This window comes from Passer domesticus, chromosome 1 (genome assembly GCF_036417665.1).
Source record: "Passer domesticus isolate bPasDom1 chromosome 1, bPasDom1.hap1, whole genome shotgun sequence".
Taxonomy (NCBI): domain Eukaryota; kingdom Metazoa; phylum Chordata; class Aves; order Passeriformes; family Passeridae; genus Passer; species Passer domesticus.
In genome coordinates, this window is record NC_087474.1 from 49115558 (window position 1) to 49136177 (window position 20620).

Consider the following 20620-nt stretch of genomic DNA (forward strand, 5'->3'; position numbering starts at 1 on the left):
TTAGCTCGATTTTCAAAAGGATTAGAAGGGTGAGATAGGTGACTGCAGACACATCTCAGTGCTGAGTATTCATTTTCTTGTACGATGGCTCAACTCCAGCATCTTGCAGAATCCGAGTTTCTCTCCTCTGTCACATGTCAGGGTACCTGAGCAGTGCCGTCTCCTTAAAAAAAACCCCCAGCAGATGGCAGCAGGGTACCTTTTCTCTGGGAAAAGGAGACGCAGGCGACAGGAGTTTAACCTTTGTAGAAGGTGTGTTGTTTTTTTCCCCCCCCCTTTTTTTTTTTTTTCCCCACCACTCCCTTCCCTTCCCTGTGTGCAGAGCAGAAGGATGGGTAGATGGGTAATTCACTGTCCTCTTCGTGTTTCAAGTGTCCTGCATATCCAATTACTCAGGGGCTGTATGTGCCCTTCCTGCTTTGCAGTTGCCATGCTGGTCTTGCATAAGGAGGGCAGCAAAGAAAAGCCAGGTGGCTTCTCAAGGAGACTCAGCCTCGAGCCTCTGCTTTGTTTTGGAGCAGCTCTCTCTTTGTGACACTGCCTACAACATAGCCACATGTCCCACAGCAGCGAGTTTCCATCCTTCCCAAGCCTCTGTGGCCCTTTGGAGAGCTGCTTATCAGTTTGTCTGTGCACTTTTAAAATTAAATCCTGCACTCCTCGGTGCTGGCAGTCAGGCAGTAGCTGCCTGGCAGTCTTTTAAAGACAAGAGTTATTCCTAAAAACTACTAGCTGCAGATTTTGGAGCCGAGGAATTGGGCACAGTGAGTTCAAAGCCTGCTGAGATGTCTGTTGTGACTATCCAGACACTAATCACCAGAAAGCTTCACTCCTCACCCACGACATCGCTGGGTAATCCTATGGCACTGTAATCGACAGGCTGCAGTGAACAGAGGCAGAGGGTCTGACCTACAGCACGGGGTGAGAGCTGCTCTGCCATCATCTCCTGACACTTCTTGCTCTGCCAGTAATACATCCTGACTGTCCACACCCCAGCCTCTGGCATGGTGCTCCATGTCAGTGCCAGGACTCAGTACTCATTCTCCAGTCTTCCTTCAATATTTGCTTTCACTCTGCCTTGCTGGTGGCTTTTAACTGCTGTGTCTTGAACCACGTCATGATTTCTATGCAATACAGACTGGGTGCCACCCCTGAAATGCACTCATGCTTGCTGCCCCACAATAACAACCAATCCCAGTAAAAAAAGAGAGTTTCTGCTTCTTTTGTAAAATGCACAGATTGGTTTCATAAGCAAGGAGAAAAGGATCCCCTAACACTGCAAAAGAAGAATAGGATCTGTGTCAGGTGAATAGGAGACAGCTGGAGGGGAAGGAGGCTGGCTGGAGCAGCAGGTGATATACTTCCACAGCCTGCTCTCTTCCAGGAGCAAAAAGAAGAGCTCCAGGCAGATTTCGGCTCTCAGATTCATATTCTGCTTTCTGGGCTGGTAGCACAGAAACATCCTGTCTGGAAGATCTCTCTGTATGAGTCAGCATGAATGGCAGGCATTTCTGTCCCTGGGTGCTTGCTGTGCCAGTTGGGTTCTGTGGGCCAGGCTGATGTGGGAGTAAGAGACACTTTGATAAATTGTACCTGACATAGCATTTCCTCAGATAATATGAACTGGAAGACCAAAGCTTAAGATGGACCACAAGAAGAATTAAAATATTAAATACAGCCTTATTGCTTGATGGAAGTAGTTTTTTTCTGTAAGGTTCAGTTTCTTAATACCAAGCACAAATGTAATAAAAATCAGCCTTTAAATTTTTGTCACACCAATGGTCTATATGGCTTTTCTGCACTACATCCTTTAATTTCCACATTTCTTGAGTAGACTCCATGTTCTATGCAACTCCTTTTCAGTATTTCCCCAGAGACAAAAATACAGTATAGCAACCACTTCCAGGAGAAAACCTCCAGTCTTTGGATGGCATTTAGCTGCACACATTTTTAGTTGTGCTGGATGCCGAACAGATACTCAAGGGCATGAAAAAGGACAGTTCATGCCACTTTTGCTGATATTCTTGAATATCCTAGGTAACTTTCTTTCTTTCAAACTCTGGAGATCTATACATATGCAAAAAAAAATCAAAAAGCAGGAGCAAGAAAGGTATGAATCAAATGTCTGATGTTTTCATCATTACCCATCGATGATTTTGAATTGATAGTGACTGCTTGAAAACTTTTGTATAAATAGAAGTTTGCAATAAATAAGAAAAAACAGTCTCTCAGACATGCTGCTTTGAAATTTTTCAATCACACCTGGCATATTTATCACCCTCAAAGACGTGTACAGTACACTGCTTCTCTATGCACATGGGGATCAAGAATAAAATCATCAAGCCTACAAGCCTGAATATGTTTCCCTAATTCCTATTCTTGGTTATTTAAGGAAGTATGCAATTTGATAAAAATTAATTAGGTGGTTGAAAATACTCCTGAAGAACAGGTTTAGTAGTCTGGTTTTTCTAGATTTCAATTCCAGTAAATTTGATAGGTTTCTGTTATGTTTTGTTTTGTTTTAACATGCTGAATTCAGATGAGAATTAGATTTACAAATATTAAGAAGTAAAGCATTTACACCTCAGAGAGAGATGCATGCATTTAACAATCCATAAAACCTCTGAAAATTGTACCTTCCCAAATGTGCAGTCTGGTTTGCAATGGCAGGAAGAGCTGGTTTTTATTAGTAGCTTTGCTCACAGAAAACGGCTTCAGTATACAGAAGAGATTTTTTCTGCAGAAAGCTTTCTGGATTTCAACAGCACTGAGAAGAGAGTTAGCAGTTTCCCAGTAGAAACAGAGGTCTGTTAATTCTAACCAAATATCCATAATGATCAAAATTGGGAAAGACAGCACTTTGGATTAGTAAATGAAAGCCATTATTAATACCTACAACCTTTTAGTCTGCATTTCCTGACCATCCCTAATGTGAGAAGAGCAGCCCCACTGTGTGTCGGTTATTATGAGCAAAATCAGCACACATTTACAGCCTTATAAATACCACAGAAAGAATCTGCACCATTCAAATAATGCTTAAATTAGGGAATCAGGAAGCAAACTCATTTTATTGTAATGAAAGGGCAGAAAAAAAAATCTGGATAGTTCTTTAGAGAGCTTTCAGGGTGAAAGAAAGCCACAGTCTACAGAAATAAATATTCATGTGAATTTACAAGCACAAGACAAAAATATCCCTCTACATTGTAAATTGGACAAGAAAGTCTATGCTATCTGTATTTTCCCGATAGGGTTATAGTAAATACTTCACATTCATATTTTATTCTTTATCTGTAACAAAGGTTTATGATGTTTTCCACTGGTAGCTGATGGTATTTGAATATATGAAAACCAAAATGGAGCGAAAAAAAAAAAAAAAAAAACATACAGAGAAAAATACTGCATTGTAATATGTGGTGGAGAAATATCAAAACTGATAGTGGTGGATGCATATCGAAACTGTTTCAGTAATGTAAACATTATCCTCAATTGCTGTCCTAATTTTGTCTAACCTAATGGCTACCTTAATTACCCCCAGGACTTTCAGAGAGATGTGTTACAGAAGTAACAGAAAACCCTATGCCTATTTTGATAATGCCTTTTACATTTCCAATCTTCTTTTTTTTAATGAAAAATCTCCCCTGTAATTATTCTGCCTCTTATTCAAACATCTTCAGTCTTTGGATCAAACCTGCATCAGGTGGCACAGAAGGCAGACTTCTCTCAGTCCAGAAAAGTACTTAGATAGAACGAGGCACTAAATCCCTATGTAAGCACTTCAGATCTTTTTCATTTCAGTGAAATACTCCAAATCAGAGCTCTGCCCACTGCTCCTGCTAGATAAGAACCCATGAATTGCTACTAATTTGGATGGATAAGTTCTTAAACAGGAATAAATTACTCAAACACCTCTGTGGATGTGAGCCATGGAGCAGGTTATGGGGTTCATAGAAAGTTGACAAGGAAAGTGTACCCTTTTGAATTTAGGGTACCAATATGGAAGCTGTGTGGCTCCTTGTCCACTTTCCTGTCTTTTCTTCCCCTACCAGCAGCAAGCTTCCAGCTGCAGGCAGTATTATCTGTTCCTTAAAATCTCTTCTGGTGTGTCTCTTTTACCAGCTTCATAGCATATCCTCCCTTGATTGATTTCCTATCATTTATACATTGCTTTTAAGCTCTCTTTTCCAGCACCTGATCTTTGTTTTTAAAAACAAGAAAGCTCCTGTTCACAGACCATATGTTGTCTGCAATCATTAGCCAATTCTGGGAGTGCAGCCAGGAAGGAGTAGTGGGACAAGGAGTGATGGACTGGCAGGAAATGTCCCTTCCTCCCATCCCTCTACACACCCTGGCAAAAGGGGAGCATCAATATCTGAGCTGAAGGAAGGAAGTTAGTAAGGAGGGAGGGAGAATGAACAGCTTACATAAACTTTGAAGCTGATAGGAGAGGAATGTGTTTCATATCAGCCTTTTCAGGAACTGACCATCATCTTAATGGTGAGTTTACTATAGTGGACCAAGTAATTTCCAGCTCAGATTGTTGATTTTTCCCTGACCACCTATTTTCCTGATGTTATTTTCCAGACTATATTGAATTCTAAGCCTATTTTCATTTCTTCATTTCCTTTTACTCTCAACATTATGATCCTTACAACCTCTCTGCCTGACCTCTTCACAAAGTCAGGGAGCACAGAGCCTCCCATTTTTCCTAGGACTGTCCCTAGCCAGTCAGTTATCAAAAGCGAGCTCACCAAACATGAACATTTACAAGATTGATACATTTACAATAAGGGTAAAAATGAATAATAGGGGGAAAGTAATTTGAGTTAGAGACTTTTAAAAGGGAGGCAGTTAAAGACTTTTAATTACTTCTTTATTGTCTATAATAACATGGTGGCAATGATTTTAGCCTATTTTTCTTGAGCTGAGAGACAGTTTGTTATAAGCTGTCTCCATGAATATCTCCAGCATGCAAATAGAATGCCTGGTAACTGCAAAAGGCAATTACTCTTATAACATATGCATAATGAAATCTGACTGCATTATCTTTTTCTGCTTAATAAGAACAGTTTACATTTCTGCAATTTGTGATGCATCTTTTTCTTTAAGATATGTGTTTGCATAGTGCTTTTTTAAAAAAGAAGGAGAAAAAAAGAGAAGTAATACAGTTCAAGTAGCCCTCCAAACATTAACGTATTCAGAATGGAATGATGGCATTGCTAATTAAGCTGAAGACAAAAAGGAAGGACACTTTTATAGAAAGACATGCCTTCCTCACTAAATCAAAGAGGAGACAACTGAGGAAGGGGGCAGCTTCTGACATTTTGGGCTAGTGACAGCTGTCCCCAGAGAACAGAGCTCGACAGGCTGAAGCAGCACCCAGCACTTGTGCCTGTTCTTTAACTGATGAGACTGCCTCACAAACATGGTCTGGTCCTGAGAGCTTCACTGTGCTGATGTCCTAGGAGATTACAGAGGATCAGTGCAGTTCCCAACACAGTCAATGGCTTGCAGAAATAGATCCTAAAATTTCTAAGTGCAAAAGCATATCTATCTACTTGAGCTTTCAATGACTCTGCTTTTCCACAGGACCATAGAAAAGACTTCCAAGATCATCAAGCCCAAACTTTGACCTAAACTGTGGCAACAGTGCCACATCCACTCATTTTTTGAACATTTTCAGGGGTGGTGATATCCTGGTTTAGGGCAAATTTGGGAGATAACCCCCAGAGGGGCTCCTCTAGAAAAGCAGATTTAATTGGCCCCTCCCCCCAACCGGTTTGGGAGAAAATATCTCCTTGGAGAAAAGTGGAAGGAAACCTGTTTATTAAACAATAGAACCCAAAAAATATTAAACAATAAAACCTCTTGCTGCTCCAAATAGAAATGGCAAACTCAGAAAAGTCCCCTTTGTGGGCTGTAGCTTGGCTGACTCAGTCTCTGATCAGTCCCTCTGGCTCTGGAAACGCCGCGGCCCAGGCCCGGCCTGATGGGCCACAGGTGGAGCTGCCGGTGCTCCTCTGGGTGTTCAGTCCAGAGCAGGTTTAAAGAGGTCCAAGAAAAAGAAAAAAAACACAGTCCAGGGAACTTCTTTGCCTCAGCTAGCTAAAGCTAACTAAAAGCAAAGGAGAGCTCTGTCCTGCTGTCTGTCCACCCGCAGAAGCACAGTCCAGGAGGAGGAATGTGGAGGAGTGAGTGCAGTGTCTGAAAAGAAACTGTGCTCTTCTTCCCTCTCCCCTTCACTCTCTGGAACAAGGCTTAAAGGTGTGAAACTTAGTATAACTTAGTATAAACTTAGTATAAACAGAACAAGACCATTGGGAATAAAAGCATCATATAGTCAACCCAGGACAGGTTGACTCCACCATTTCCCTTTCATCATGACACACTCTAAAGTTAGGGAATTCTTTTACTGAATATTGTAAATAAGTAAGATTGTGATGCTGAACCTGGTTCAGCAACTCTTGTGTACTGTACTCCAACAGTGTGGACTTCAGAGAATCCTAGAGATTTGGGTTGGAAGAAGGCTTAAACATCATCTAGTTCTAAACTCCTTGCTATGGGCAGGGAAACTTTCCATTAGACCAGGTTGCTCAGAAAACCTGGCATTGAGCACTTCCAGGGATGGTGCATCCACAGCTTCTCTGGACAACCTGTTCCAGTGCCTCACCACGCTCACAGTAAAGAATTTCTTCCCTACGTCACATCTAAATCTACCCTCTTTCAGATTAAAACTGCCCCTTTTCCTATCACTACAGGCCATTGTAAGAAGTCTCCCTCCTGCTTTCTTATAAGTCTCCTTTATATATTTAAGGGTTGAAATCAGGTTTCGTTTAAGCCTTCTCCAGGCTGCACAATCCCAACTCTCCCAGCCTGCATTCAGAGGGGAGGTGTTCCAGTCCTCTGACCATATCCAAGAGGTCCATATCTTTTTTTTTTTTTTTTTCTGCTGAGGACCTCAGAGCTGGATGCAGCACTTCAGGTGAGACATCAGAACAGCAGAAGGGCAAATGGCCTTCTCAACCTGCTGACCACACTGCTTTTTATGCAGGCTGAGATCTGATTGCCTTTCTGGGCTGCAAGCATTGACTTACAGAACAAGTTTTTAGGGAGTTTAATGGGAGTGTTGAACATTCAGACAGGATAGTTGATTCAGTTCAACATGAATAATACCTGGGCATCTCTGAACAGACATGAACATGTTAGTTGAAATAATGCATTTTCCTTTGGTCATAAAGAAATACAGATAATCCATTTAATTTAGGTAATTAGAAAACTGTCTTTATATGCTTGGTTTTAAATAGATGGATAGATGGTGGTTTAGCAAAAAACTAATCTCAGCAGCTAATGCTCATTGTTCTACTGAGTCACATTGAGCTCTGTTTCAGTATGTCAGAATGATGGAAGATGTAGCCCATCAAGCTGCCAAAAACATGAAGTGTGGAATATAAATAGATGTTTTCAGTGTCACAGGTGCTGCTGAATTGTCTGGAGACATACTATTCAAATTTGCAGGTAATACTCCATTCATAGAACACAGTGATCATGTTCTCTGTTGTTTCTTGAAACCACTGTCCTGGAAATCATTAACAAAACTAGTTTCTCATGGGGAACAGCAAGGTTGTACAATCTTAGGTCTCTTAATCTTGCCTATATAACACCCCTGTAACCTCAAAGAGAAGTTTCATGCTATTAGATTATGCTTGGTACATTACATTATTTTGTTTTTTCTAGTGTTGAGCTCTCTCAGGCAGAAGAGATTATTTATTTTGGGTCATATACATATGTATTTGCACTGTGATGGTACATGACTTCTCAGTTCAATTGTGATAAAAATGCATGGGTTGGGATACCGCAAGCTAAAGAATAAATTGTGAATGCAGCAACAAAAAATCTTGCTACTAAGAAATTATGGTACTCTGTGTTTTCTCAGTTTCCAGGTCCTGAAGTGTCTCCCTCAAAACATGCTGGCCACATGGTAAGGTCTAATGTAGTCCTAGTCATTCCTGGAAGAGTTCTCTTCAGGCTGAAGCAGATTCTGGTCTTTAAAAACACATCTGCTTTGAAAGTCCTCCTTGAAATGCTAGGATTGATGGGCTTTTTTCGTCTCCCATGTTCTTCTCCACTCTAGAAACTAGGCAATACACTGTTCAGTTGCCCCTGGCCCAGATTTGAGTCTTCAACACACTTCCTGAGAATCACAGCACAGAGTTTAAATAGAGATCCTAAGTCTAATGTCTCCCCTTTAAGTTCATTAAGTATTGTCATCCTAATTCTACATTGCATGGAGAAGGTAAGTGATGCAGAAAATCAGAACTGCTTTGACATCTAAGTTTATGACAAAGCTGGCAGCAGAGTCTCTCAGGACATTCCAGTCAATCTTCCTAGCAATACCTCCTTTCCACCTCGCATAGCAAATAAACACTAGCCAGTAAAAAAGGAATCTTATTTTATGAAACATAATAAACCCTACCACAATCTCAGAATGGTGTCAATTGGTCCTGAGTTTTGAAATTTCATCTTTATTCCTGGCAACAGTTTAATGCAATTTTTAGAAGAATAACAGCAAGTAACATCTGTAACAGCCTTATCAACAGATATTGTGCGAGAAGTGGAGGCATGAGAAATGAATTAAATAAAAAAACCCCCTTGTTATTATTTTTATTTTGAGACTGCATAAGAATGTACAGTATTTTTATTGCATTGTAATGATATAATTTTTTAAAAAGTCCTGTAGTAGCATCTGAAAGTAGAACTGCCAGCAAAGAGAGGCCATGTATATTATTAGTAGAGAATGAAATTAGAGTAACTAAATGATGAATGGTGGAAAATGGATTGCATTTTTAAAGGTGATGTTGTAGTATTAAGTGTTATTAGTAGCAGAGACAAGCATCTTATAAATAATGCCATTAGCTACAAGTCCAACTCACACAAGCAGATGGTTATGCCCACATGGAATGTGAGTACAGTTTGGATTTTCCAGGATAAATCTGACTGCAGGACTGGGAGTTAGTGATCAGAGGATGCAATTCAAGCAATTTACCATTTTCACATATTTCATCCATATTTTGCTTGTACCTTTGGGTTCCAAAACTTTTAAATATTTTTTTCAGTGTCCTTTGCTGCAATTCTTGAAGCCTATGAGTGCTACTGCAATCCCATCAACTGTTCCTAGTAAATAATTTTAGATCTTATTTATATTACAACTCTGACATGGTTGTGCTGTGTGTATTAGTAAACTGACACCAGTAGTTGTCAGTCTAATATTGCATAAACTTCTTTTGCAATAACACCAGCTTGCTGCTGCACAATCCAAAGGCTCCCGTGTGCTATATTAATAAATAATATATTTTATGACATGCTTTTTAAAGATAGATCACGCCAAATAGAATGTTGGTTCAATGCTTTAACTCTTCAAAACCTTTATTTCTAACAGTCTGACTTCAATATTTCTCTCACAAATTGTAGAGGTTAACTTGAATGACATAATTGAAATATTTGGGTTGTCTGTGATTCCTACAGATTAGGTGTGACTTAGGTAGGTGCAGTCTGGCCTTTGTTTACCTAGAATCACAGAATATTCTGAGCTGGAAGTGACCCATCAGGCCCCACACAACACTACAAGACTCACAACATGTGTCTAAGAGTGTTTTCCAAACACTTATTGAACTCTGTCAGGCTTTATGCTGTGACCACTTCCCTGGGGAGCCTGTTCCACTGCTCAAACAGACACTGGGTGAAAAACCTTTTACTTATATCCAACCTAAACCTCCCCTGACTCAGTTCCATGCCATTAACCCACAACAATATTTAACAATTCCTCTGGGAAGGTGAACAGTAATATGCTGCACACATTCTTTAATGACAATAAGGTCTATAGATTATGTGATCATACAAGGCTTCAAGACTTTCAGTTCCCCAGGACATTAAGACAAAAAATGACAAAAGGAGAGAAAATAGCATGGACATTGTTTTTCTGGGATATGTATGCCATCAGTGTTTCAATTTCTCAAAATCATTTCATACACTGTTTCTATAGGATTATTCAGGGATTTAATTTACCCTACAGCTATACATACCTGCTCATTTATTTTCCAAAATTTCCTTTGGAGTGTGCTTCCGAACTTAACACTGAGTTTCAAAATTAGGCATTCCATCTTGCTAAAAGAAGACAAACCCTTTCCATTCTTTCCTTACCAGTCCTATACTTTGGCCCAGGAAAACATAGGTCACTTCTCTCTGGCTCAAACTCCATAACCAGCTGTGAAGCCTGTGGATAGCTAAATACTTATCAAAGTTTGATCTGTGCGTCCTTATTTCTATTCATGAAGTTGCTCAGGTATAATTAGAGGCTTATCCATAATTACAGAGTGGCTTTTTGTCCCCACAGAATGGGGCACACAGATGGACACTATAATGGAAATTAGTCAGCAGCCTGTCCATGATTGATGAGTCGGTGAAGTGCCCAGCTCCTACCCTCGCTGGAGTGTAGGTGCTCTTGGACCCAGCCAGCAGGAAACACAGCAGACAGCATTCCAGCATTCACATTAGCAGGTGGTCCTGGGCAGGGAAATCTCCTGAGTGAAAGATGACACCCTTACATAATCAGTTTTCAGACCAGAATTGTTTTTAAGTAGAAAATATCCCTCAGAAAAAGATGCAGCACTGAGCTGCCTCTTTAAGCTCTTCTTTTTTGCCTTAGTAACCCAGAAAAAATCCAGACAAATGAGCCAGGGATAAATGCAGAGAGGGCAATCCTGTATTTACTTGATTCACATTACTAAACATAATTTGAACATGGGATGTGGCCACATTCATGGTTCATGATCAGACTCAGCACACAATGCTTAAACTCTTATTAATTCTCCGAGAAAGCTGTCAGGCTCCATTTTGATCTCTTGCCTAATGAGAAAGGTTTGTCATTCCCTGTGAAAAATACTGGGCAAGCCTTACAGGTTTCTAAAATCTCATTTTGATTCCCTTCCTTTCTGACTCTGTTGAAAGGAGCTCAGTGCCACTGTTCAGAAATGGATGAAAGGGAGACAAAGTGATGCAAGTGTGAGCTGGCTTGAATCAATGCCTGCTTCACTGCAGCCAGGAGATCAGCATGCAGGAAACACGCTAACACCTGGGAAGTGGAGACTGAGGCACAGCACCATGGGACACCAGGACAGCTGGATTAATGAACCTGTGCTGGAAACTTCATGTGGGGATCCTTTTTTTGTCAACCAGGGAAAGAAAAAGAATGGATGAAAATGAGTGGTAAAAGATGAGGAGAGTAGAAAAATAACTTTTATCAGTCTCTTGAGATCAAGTATGAGAAAAGGAATGCACGTGCTTCACAAACTGTTGTATTTAAAGGCATTTTTTTTTTGCTGTCAATCTCTTGCCCTCTGATCAGTATAAAATAGTACTATTGAGTCTAATCAGTGCGGGCTGGAACTCCTTATTGTCTGAAGTGATGTGCCCTGCTGCACAGTAACTAGGGCAGAGAATTTCTGACAAATGTGTGATCATTTCTGCCTCCTTTGAATGAGATTATAAGTTTTAGTTTCCTTGTGCAGGAAGTCTAAACTTCTACTGTTTCTGGCTCTCGGGATCTGATCATTAGTCTTTTGAGTATGTAAAAAAATCAGCTTCTGAAGGAACAGAAATATGTAGAAATTTTAGCTTCCCTCAACTGTCCCTCCCCACAAAAAGCCAAATCCTAAATTGAAAAAAAGAAAAAAAGAAGAAAAAGAAAATGGTTCTAGCTTCAATGATTGCATTCAATTTCTTTTTTAAAACCCATGAGATCCATACTCAGAAACTAAAAAGCAGTGAAAGGAACCTTAAAAAACGCAGGATCCCATGGAGTATTATAAATACCTGTAATTACAAAACAAGGATGTACCAAATTAAACGCCAGATTAAAAGTGTTTATGCCACATGTATGTAGAAAAAAAATGGAGAGAGAACAATTTAATTTAGCAGTTGTAGGTACTGCATTGCTAAACGAAATCAGGATTTTGCCCTCTGGGAACTTTTAGAAGTTTTCCTAAAGCTGATGGCTTAAATTCCAAATGTAATTTAATACTTCCTATACACTGAAACTGTAATAAGGTGCATTTGTACATGCTGTTGTGAAACTGTCACCAGCAAATACTCGCACAAAGAAAATGTAAACCTCTAGCTAATATGCTGCCTAATGCCATGAAAACCAATTAGAATATAATTATTAGAGCTGCTGCTTCATCTACATGGGATAAATTAATAAATGGCATTAAATATATACTTTCAGAAATTTGGAAATAGCCCTACATGATTGCTTTGTGCAGAGTTCACAATTACCTTCAAAAATAATTGAATAAGAAAATTCACAAAGGCTGTAGAAAGCACTAAATTAACTTTTCCTATCTACTACCCAAAAGACTGTAAAAATCCCCTTGTGTTGTTCAAATCCCTTCAAAAGAAAGCATGATAAAATGATAAAAATGTTAAATTAAATGCAATGCAGGAAGTGATGAACTATGACTAGCTATTGCTTTAGTAGACTAATCTTATGCAACAAACTTCCTAGAGTTCCCGGTTATTATTTACTTCTACTTATAATCACATAGTAAAAATAAAAGCAGAAATAGTTTTTGCAGTATTTCAGCAAGGAACAAATACATTTGTTCAGGTTCTGAGATGTTCCTCGAGATGGCCAGGACAGGCAAGGCAAGCAGGGCTGAATATACCCTTGTGTGTCTTGAATACTGGATGAACAGATGGGTTTTTCCATGCAGCATCATAAGTTAAAGCAGCTCCAGGGACTACTTCTCACATCTCCCCATGAAGCTCTTCCAAATCTCCAGTTAAATCTCCTTCATTTCCACTGCTGCCAGGCTCATTTGCCAGCTTCAGTGGGAGCAGTGGGGAAACTATGCAGAGTCCTAAGATCTTCCTTCTAATACTTCTGTCCTAGGCCCTTCCCGCCAATCATGGCCCAAAACTAAGATGCTATTATGACAAGAAAATTTAAGTTTCCTATATTGGGAAAAGTTTACAAGATCATAGTTCTGAATGGAAGGGTAGGATTTACCTGAGCTAGTCCTGAAATTCAGATTTCATCCAGTTTTATATTGCCCAAATACTCACGTAACTTTTTAGAGTAGTACTTATGAAAACACCCTTGCATTCCACTTTACATGAACACTATGAAATGAAGAATGTTTTGGGATTATATACATAATTTTGCTATTTTCACTCTTGCTCTACTTCAGCTGCATAAAGTTCACAGGCATTTACTCCTTGTAAGTGTTGCAGGTTATGTGACTTACAAGTTGCATTAGAATATGATTTGGACTAGCCCCGTTTGAATAATGTTTGAGCAAAAAATTCAAAGTACTTCCCCATCTGCTTCCCTGAAAAATAACTTCATAAAATACCAGTACTGGGGTTATTTTCTTGAGAATTTCAATATCAAATATATTCAGGTGAAGTACATAAAAGTAAAAAAAGTGTGGGTTTCTTTCACAACGGTCAGCTCAAATCCAAACTTGAGAAATAATGGTATCTCCTGTTTTGCATTAAGGGAGGAAGGAAGAACATAGAAATTCAGCTGATAGCTAATGGATGCATTTCCCCTGTTTTCCAATAATACTTTCATTGTCACTCTCATAAAAAATTTCACAAGATTTTAATTGATTTAGTTGACATGTTACTTTAATTGCTTGCAATTGTCTCCATTCTTAGTGCTTTGCCAGGCCACAAATGCTTGGATTCCTATGCAGGAAGCATCGCACATGCTAGTGTGATTTAGAAATGAAAACTGCTAGTGTTAACAGTGGAAAGAAAAGAAAGAAGATGAAGATGGACCCTCCCTACAGTGGAGATCTGCAGTGAACATAGTGCAAGAAGGGAAAATGTAGTGGATATACTGTGTAGTTCTAGAAAGCTACTTGTGTTCACAAACAGAAAAAAACTGAAATCTAGGGCAAACATTTCATATTGTTTTCCTGGAAGCATAACCCCAAAATGATAAATTTTCATGGCAATGAGAAGTGGAAGGCATGTCAGTAATACAGCTTTAGCCTGAAACATACCCATGTTTCTATCCAAAAATATTTTAGAGACAGAGTGGACTGTGGCAGCTCTGAATATACAGTGAATGGATTGGTCAGTAGATCACAACTCTGCACTACTTATGTTGGTAAGGATATTGTAGACAGCAGTGGACTACTCTTTAGGTTGCTCCACAAGAGAGACAGATAATTTGTCTTCCCTTGTTATTTTCTCAGTACAAAAAATACCTTCAAATATTCTAGAGAGTAAAACACTTGGTTATAAAATTAAAAGTAGATTGCAAATATGCTGAATGACCATCAGTTTGTAGGGCTATAAAATATACATTTATTCTAATTCAGTTTACTGTAAAACTTCACTTGAAATTGAATTTATGGTATTACTAGATATGCAGTTTTAAATGTCCTTTAGCATAAGCAGGAAAGCTATAGCTGTTGAATGATATGACTTTCTAATGTCTTGCCAAAAAAGCTTGGAGTTGCATAGAGAACTAAATGATACACTTCATGCAGTAAATTTGAGCCCCATTAAAATAACTGAGCACTTTGCAGTAGTGTGATCTGAAGCTGTGATCCTGAGAGGAGTCCAGCAAATGAAAGTCAGCTCACAGTTTGGGAGGAAATGTGGTCTTCTATCTAAAATTTTTGCTACTAAAGCTGTGGAATTGGTATTTACTCAGTATTTGGTATTGTAATAGTTATATCAGCTGTTAACAAATGCTTTAAAACAGCATTAGAAAGTGCAGTTTGAGCTGTTGCCTTTAAAGTAAGCTTTAATATTAAAGGCTTGGTACACTGCAAGATTTCAGAAAAAAGTTATCCTCACATAAACATTAAGCCTAAATAATTCTGAGTAAGGATCAACCTAGCACACAGTTGATGCTTGGATCAATTACATCTAAAACTCTTCCAGTACATTTTTAAGGAAGGATGCTTGTTCCTGTATCTAAGAAAAATGTTGTAAGGAGGGATCCTGTGTTCTGCCTACTGCTCTTTCCCTCCCTTAGTTTTCTTATTTTGTGGCTCTTACAGCTGAGAGTTAAAACACTGAGAGACTTCTCAAACTCGGTTTGAATACAACAAAGACTTTATTCCTCTCCTGTTACCTGTTCTTCTCAGATGCAAATGAAGTCAAAATTTCTTGTGTTTTCCACATAAAAACTTGCAAATAAGATCTTCTAGAAATTCCCTAAAAATCCGTTAGGTGTAACATGTTTCAAATTCATTAATTTTACAAATAATGAGAACTCAACTAAGTGTCACTTTTTATGGGAATCAGATATTGAAACCAGAAATACATGAAGTATTTTTTAGACTTTGTCTGTGCTCTATTGTCTCTTTCTGAATAATAAGTGATCAATTTTTTGCACAAAAATACACTGCAAGAATATATCAGTGGTATATTTCTAAGGTTTTGTTTAAGTAGTCTTTGACTTTTGTGTCTAATTGGTATTAATGGGAAATTCTTGACTCTGGAAATCATGAAGAAAGATGCAAAACATTATTACCCAAAATAAGCCCACTATACAAATACTTTCAAATGTGTTTGTGATTCTGATATCAGAATTCTTCTCCAGGGGAAAAATAAGGGATGAAAAGATGGGTTGAACACAGCCTCAAAATATTGCTGATAGCACTGAGCTGGATGGACAGAAATGTTCAGTGTCTTACCAGCACTTTTTTTCAAGTGTACAGGACCTGAACTCACTTTCTTTCACTTTCCTTAGGGAATACCATTTCCTAATTTTGTTTTCAGTATTATGTAGAAGCTCCAAACACTTTCTTTTGATATAGTGGCTTTTATTTTGAACTCCCCACTGGAGAGTCTTCATATACTCTCCTCATATCTGAAAATGAGCAAGGTTTCCATGGACTTTCAGTTCTGTCTCTCAAAATTATAAGCAAACTATACCCTGGTGGGTAAGTGAGCAGTGAGGATATTTGAAGAAATGCTTTCTCCAGGTGGCCCAAACTGATCTGTTTATTCTCTGCATGTCTGAGCCTACAACAAATATATCACTACCTACCTATGAAGTTGTCTGCAATATGTTAATTGGGTTCAAAATCATACTTGATGTTCACAAACTCACATAAACATCTTACTTTAATTTTCCAAACTGTTTTTTTTTCCCAGTGCCTTTGATGAGGAAGGTGCTGCTATTTTCTTTCATAATGGGAATGATAAACTTTCACAAATTAAAATTGAAATTAGTTTGTGGTCATTCTTTTCCATATATGGTTTGAAATAATGATGACAAGAATATCAAATTGTTTATTGCTGATGGTAGTAGTTGAGCATATGTGCAAAAGAAATAACATTTAAACATGTTAGCAGCTTTAGTAACATCAAGGTTCACAATCTGTATTTTGATATATTAAAATTGTATTCCAAGTTCCAATTTTAAATTTCATTATCTGATTATGCCTAATTTATTATTAACATGAGGAAAACAGAGTGCTAATTGCCCAAAGCTCAATACCTAGGAGGTTTTGATTCAACCGATTCCAGTGCTAATTCACTACTTAATCCAAAGGCTTTGGTGAGGAATTCTGGGGGCAAAATATATAAGAAGTAGTTGAATACTGTGAAGAGAAGTCCCTTGTACTTCACCAGAGCATATCCTTAAAAAGATCCCAGAATCTCTAAATCATCAGCCATCAGCACTCACCCAGGAAAACACTGAATTTCTATTTTGTGAAAAAGAGTATTCATTCAGTTATCATTCTTACACTGCCTCCATTATCCACTCAGTTTTTGGAATCAGGACATGTGTTCTACAGTGTCAGTGGCCAACCACTTCTCCTCTATTGCATGGTCATGTCTGGGCTATTTTAGCAGTGAGGTCTTGAAGACAGAAAGAAAAGAGGAAAGAAACTTCCACACCATCTTAGTAAAAAAGAAAGAAACATAAAATAATACAGAAACTTAACTACAACTATATGATGACATGTATTGGTGCACTTCAGAGTTCTCCCTTTGAAATGGCTGTCCTGAATATACAAACTTCCTCTTCAAAACCCTGCAGGATCCAAGGAAACAGCCTCTCCTTCAATTGCAGGCTCAGTCTGCAGTGGGTTATATCATGATACCACATGCTGTGACACAGGAACCAACTTAACCCACTGAATATCGAAATCTAAGTGTGTGTGCATACATTGTCTTCAGAGAAAAATAGATGTACTTATAGCACATCTTCCTAGACCTGGCCTTGCTTTCACACCACATCTGCAGTGATGAGGCTACTGAGGGAGTTACATCCTGTATCATAATATAATATTTTGTGCAGCACATCATAGCTGACCAAGGCATCTATTTGTTTTACTTAGAATGCAATGATTGTAGCACTGCCACACTTTCCCAAGGAAGGTCAACATTCAAATGCTTAGGAGCATTAGTAATTCATAAAGTTGAATTCCAAGAATTATTCTTAGCATTATAAAAAACTCTTTCTAGGACCATGGAATTTCTGGTCATTATCTGACTCAACCAACAGATTTCACTGGCCATTTAGTAATGACCCTTGTCTCACCCTTAGAAGAAGACAAAATCCTCAAACTCCCAGTTGGAACATCAGAACAATTAATGGTGTCTGTGTATCCACAAAGTTCCCTTCTCAGTTATGCTATTTCCTTATTGGTGCATTAAGCATAAGCAAAATTTCAAATACATTGATCTCCTTGAATGTTATCTGTTTCTACTAGTTGAAATGAATATTTAATAAAAGGTGGGCTTTCTTTTGTCTGGGAGTAATGCAGCTGCCTGTCACTGAGTTTGAACTGAAAAAGAAAGTTAGCTTTGTCAGCAGGAACAGTAGGGAAAGGTAACCTGGTACTTAATTTTGATCAAATATTAATAGTGAGAGTACAAATTAAATTGGTAATTTAAACTATTTCTCTGTTTCTGATGGGCCACTAAAAACTGAGAGATTGATTTATTTTCTTTTTCCAAATTAAAATATTGGTGAACATAATGAGTTAGCTCATGTCACAGAAATAATATGAATATTAATAAAATAAATAACAAATAATGAATATGAATATATAATTTCCTTTGAAGCTATATAAAAAATATTCTCCCTTTGCAAGTATTTTACTTTCACATCTATTAAGAATATAATTAAATGAGACAAAGAAAAGTTATTGGCACATTGGCACATGACAAGGACTATATTTTTATTATTTATATGGTGCTGTTACTTTACAGAAAAAATAATTAGAATAATATTATTACTATCAATTCGCTAAGTCATGCTATTCTATTTTAGATTATGGCATTTAAGCATTTGCTTAATATTGAAAATGGCCATTAATTGCTCAGCTGTACTGGTTCCAATATCATTACCTTTGAGATACTTGGTCTGGGCTGACCTCTCCTGTAAGAATTTAGCTGTAAAAGTTAGAAGATAATGTCACATTGAAGGTCCATCCAGCTTTCTTCTGCCCAAGATAATTCTGAATGTCTTGGGAAGAGTACAATGCCAGGAGAAGCAGATATGAATATCTCCTGTCAATGTTTTCTGAACACTCACAAGTCTGTACCTCAAACACTCTGTGATACAGAAATGTATTAAATATTTAATAAATCTGAATATTATTTTCCTCCTTGAATGTGTCAGTCCCTTTATGAATGATATAAAATTTGTAGGGTCCTGTGACAAGGACTTCCCGTACAAAATTATTTTGTATATATTATTTTGTGAAGGAATGTTTTTGCAGTTACCTTTGCTAAGTGTACTGAAAATTAAAATATATTTTCAGAAACAGAAGTGTTTGCCTGTTGTAAAGCTAAAATTTGGGCAACTGCAACCTACCTTCCTAAATTTCCCTAGTAACTTCATGAAACTCATTGGGTTTAAAGTTTTTCACATGCTGCTGAACACTGTATCCTATAGCACTGTAAGCAGCAAGTAAACTTGTTTGTGTTTAAAAAAATAGCTTCAGAGTACCTTGGGATCAAAAGTACAACTAAAAAATATAAAAAATACTGCTACTATACTGCTAACAGTCTAGAAATCTCCTGGGATGCATTATGGTGAATATGCTGTACATTTTTTTTCTTACAATTCATACTGAACTTGAAACTCTGGTATGTTTCAGGAAGCATTTGTGTGGGGAAAAAAATAAAGACACTTGTTAATCTACACTTGGCACAATGTATAATGAAGTTCATATACTACCCTAGAAACACTTTCAGAGTAGAAAGAGCACTGCTTTTAGCATTTTTCGCCATTAAAATAAAACCTGAAAATTTACATTCTTCTAATTTTTAATGTATTCCTCAATCCCAAACAAAAGCAAAGTAGAATCATGACAATGAATGATTTTAATTTTCACTCAAAATTTGAATTCTGACAACTTTTAGATGAAATTTGGATTTAAGACATGATGTTGAGCATCAGCAATTGAAGAAAGGAATCTTGATTCCCAAAGTTTTGTGCACTGCAGGGCTGATAGAGCTGTCTCCAGACAGATCGTCTCTGATGCTTGCTGAACTGAAAGTCAATTTGATGTGGAAATGGTATGGCGAGACTTTGTCTTTCCTGCTGAAAACAGGAGAGCTCTAAAGGCAACTCCTCACCTTCTGGGCATGGCAGAGAGCCAGACAAGCTCTGGCACACTGATGTGAATGTTCCTTTGAACCACATGAAGCTGTTCTCTTTGTGCCCTCACTCTGCTTCCAGCAGTGTATTAGTATCTCTGGGAGATATTAACTCTTGGAGAAGGAGATAGGAAAATGTATTCAGAATATAGAAAATATAAACCCCCAACAAACAAACAAAACAAAACAAGAACAAGAGCAACAACAACAAAACCCCCCAAAAACAACTCCAAGCAGCCAAAGAAGTTACTTTGGGGGATAAAAAAAATCAACACAGATAAAAATATAAAAGATATATGTCAGATTTTAAAAGAGCATATCCTTCCTGTACGGACTAGGATTCTTCCATGTTGTGCTTGTACAGTGTCTTTTTTCTTGCACTCTCTATTTCAAAGCTATAAAGACATGAGCATTTTGGATGGTAAATGTTTTGACTGTGGGCCCTGACAACAGGGATTCAGCTGAGCCTGAGGTGAGTATGTTAGCCCTTTAGCATTGCACATGCAAAAATCTGGCTCAGTCAACTGTCCAGAAATGTTGACTTTTTAATGACAACTACATTGTTTCCTGGATGTATATCATTTTAATTACTTAAAAAAAATTGCAAAGCAGTGCTCCAGAAATTACTAACTCATCAGGTGCTACAGCTGGCAGCAGCTTGATGCTACCGTGTCCATTTGATTTGACTCAAATAGCCTTGTGGCAAAGGATTTCTTTAAACAATTTTTGGAACGGGAGGAGACATACATTCCTATAAACACGAGCAAGGCAAAATGCATTTAACTGTTTTTGAAAAACACTATAAAAGCTGCATGGAAATACCAGGTTCTTTTTGCAAGAACTTTTTTTATCTCAAGTGTATCTTTTATATAAATCATAGATGTGGCTGCAGGAAGCAGTATAATGTGGTTAAGGTCACAAAAACACCTCAACCAATATATATTACAATATCAAGTCTGAATTTACATCCAGTAGTCTT

General features: G+C 38.0%; 1 protein-coding gene and 1 long non-coding RNA gene across 3 annotated transcripts in view; one reads left to right on the forward strand and one right to left on the reverse strand.

The window, feature by feature from the left end:
* Positions 1–20620, reverse strand: part of CNTNAP2 (contactin associated protein 2) — a 1014456-nt gene that overhangs the window by 132348 nt on the left and 861488 nt on the right. The window lies entirely within an intron of this gene.
* On the forward strand, positions 5963–7967 carry LOC135300222 (uncharacterized). The gene is made up of 3 exons (XR_010362093.1): positions 5963–6261; positions 7386–7512; positions 7931–7967. It is a non-coding gene; the product is annotated as an uncharacterized LOC135300222 (long non-coding RNA).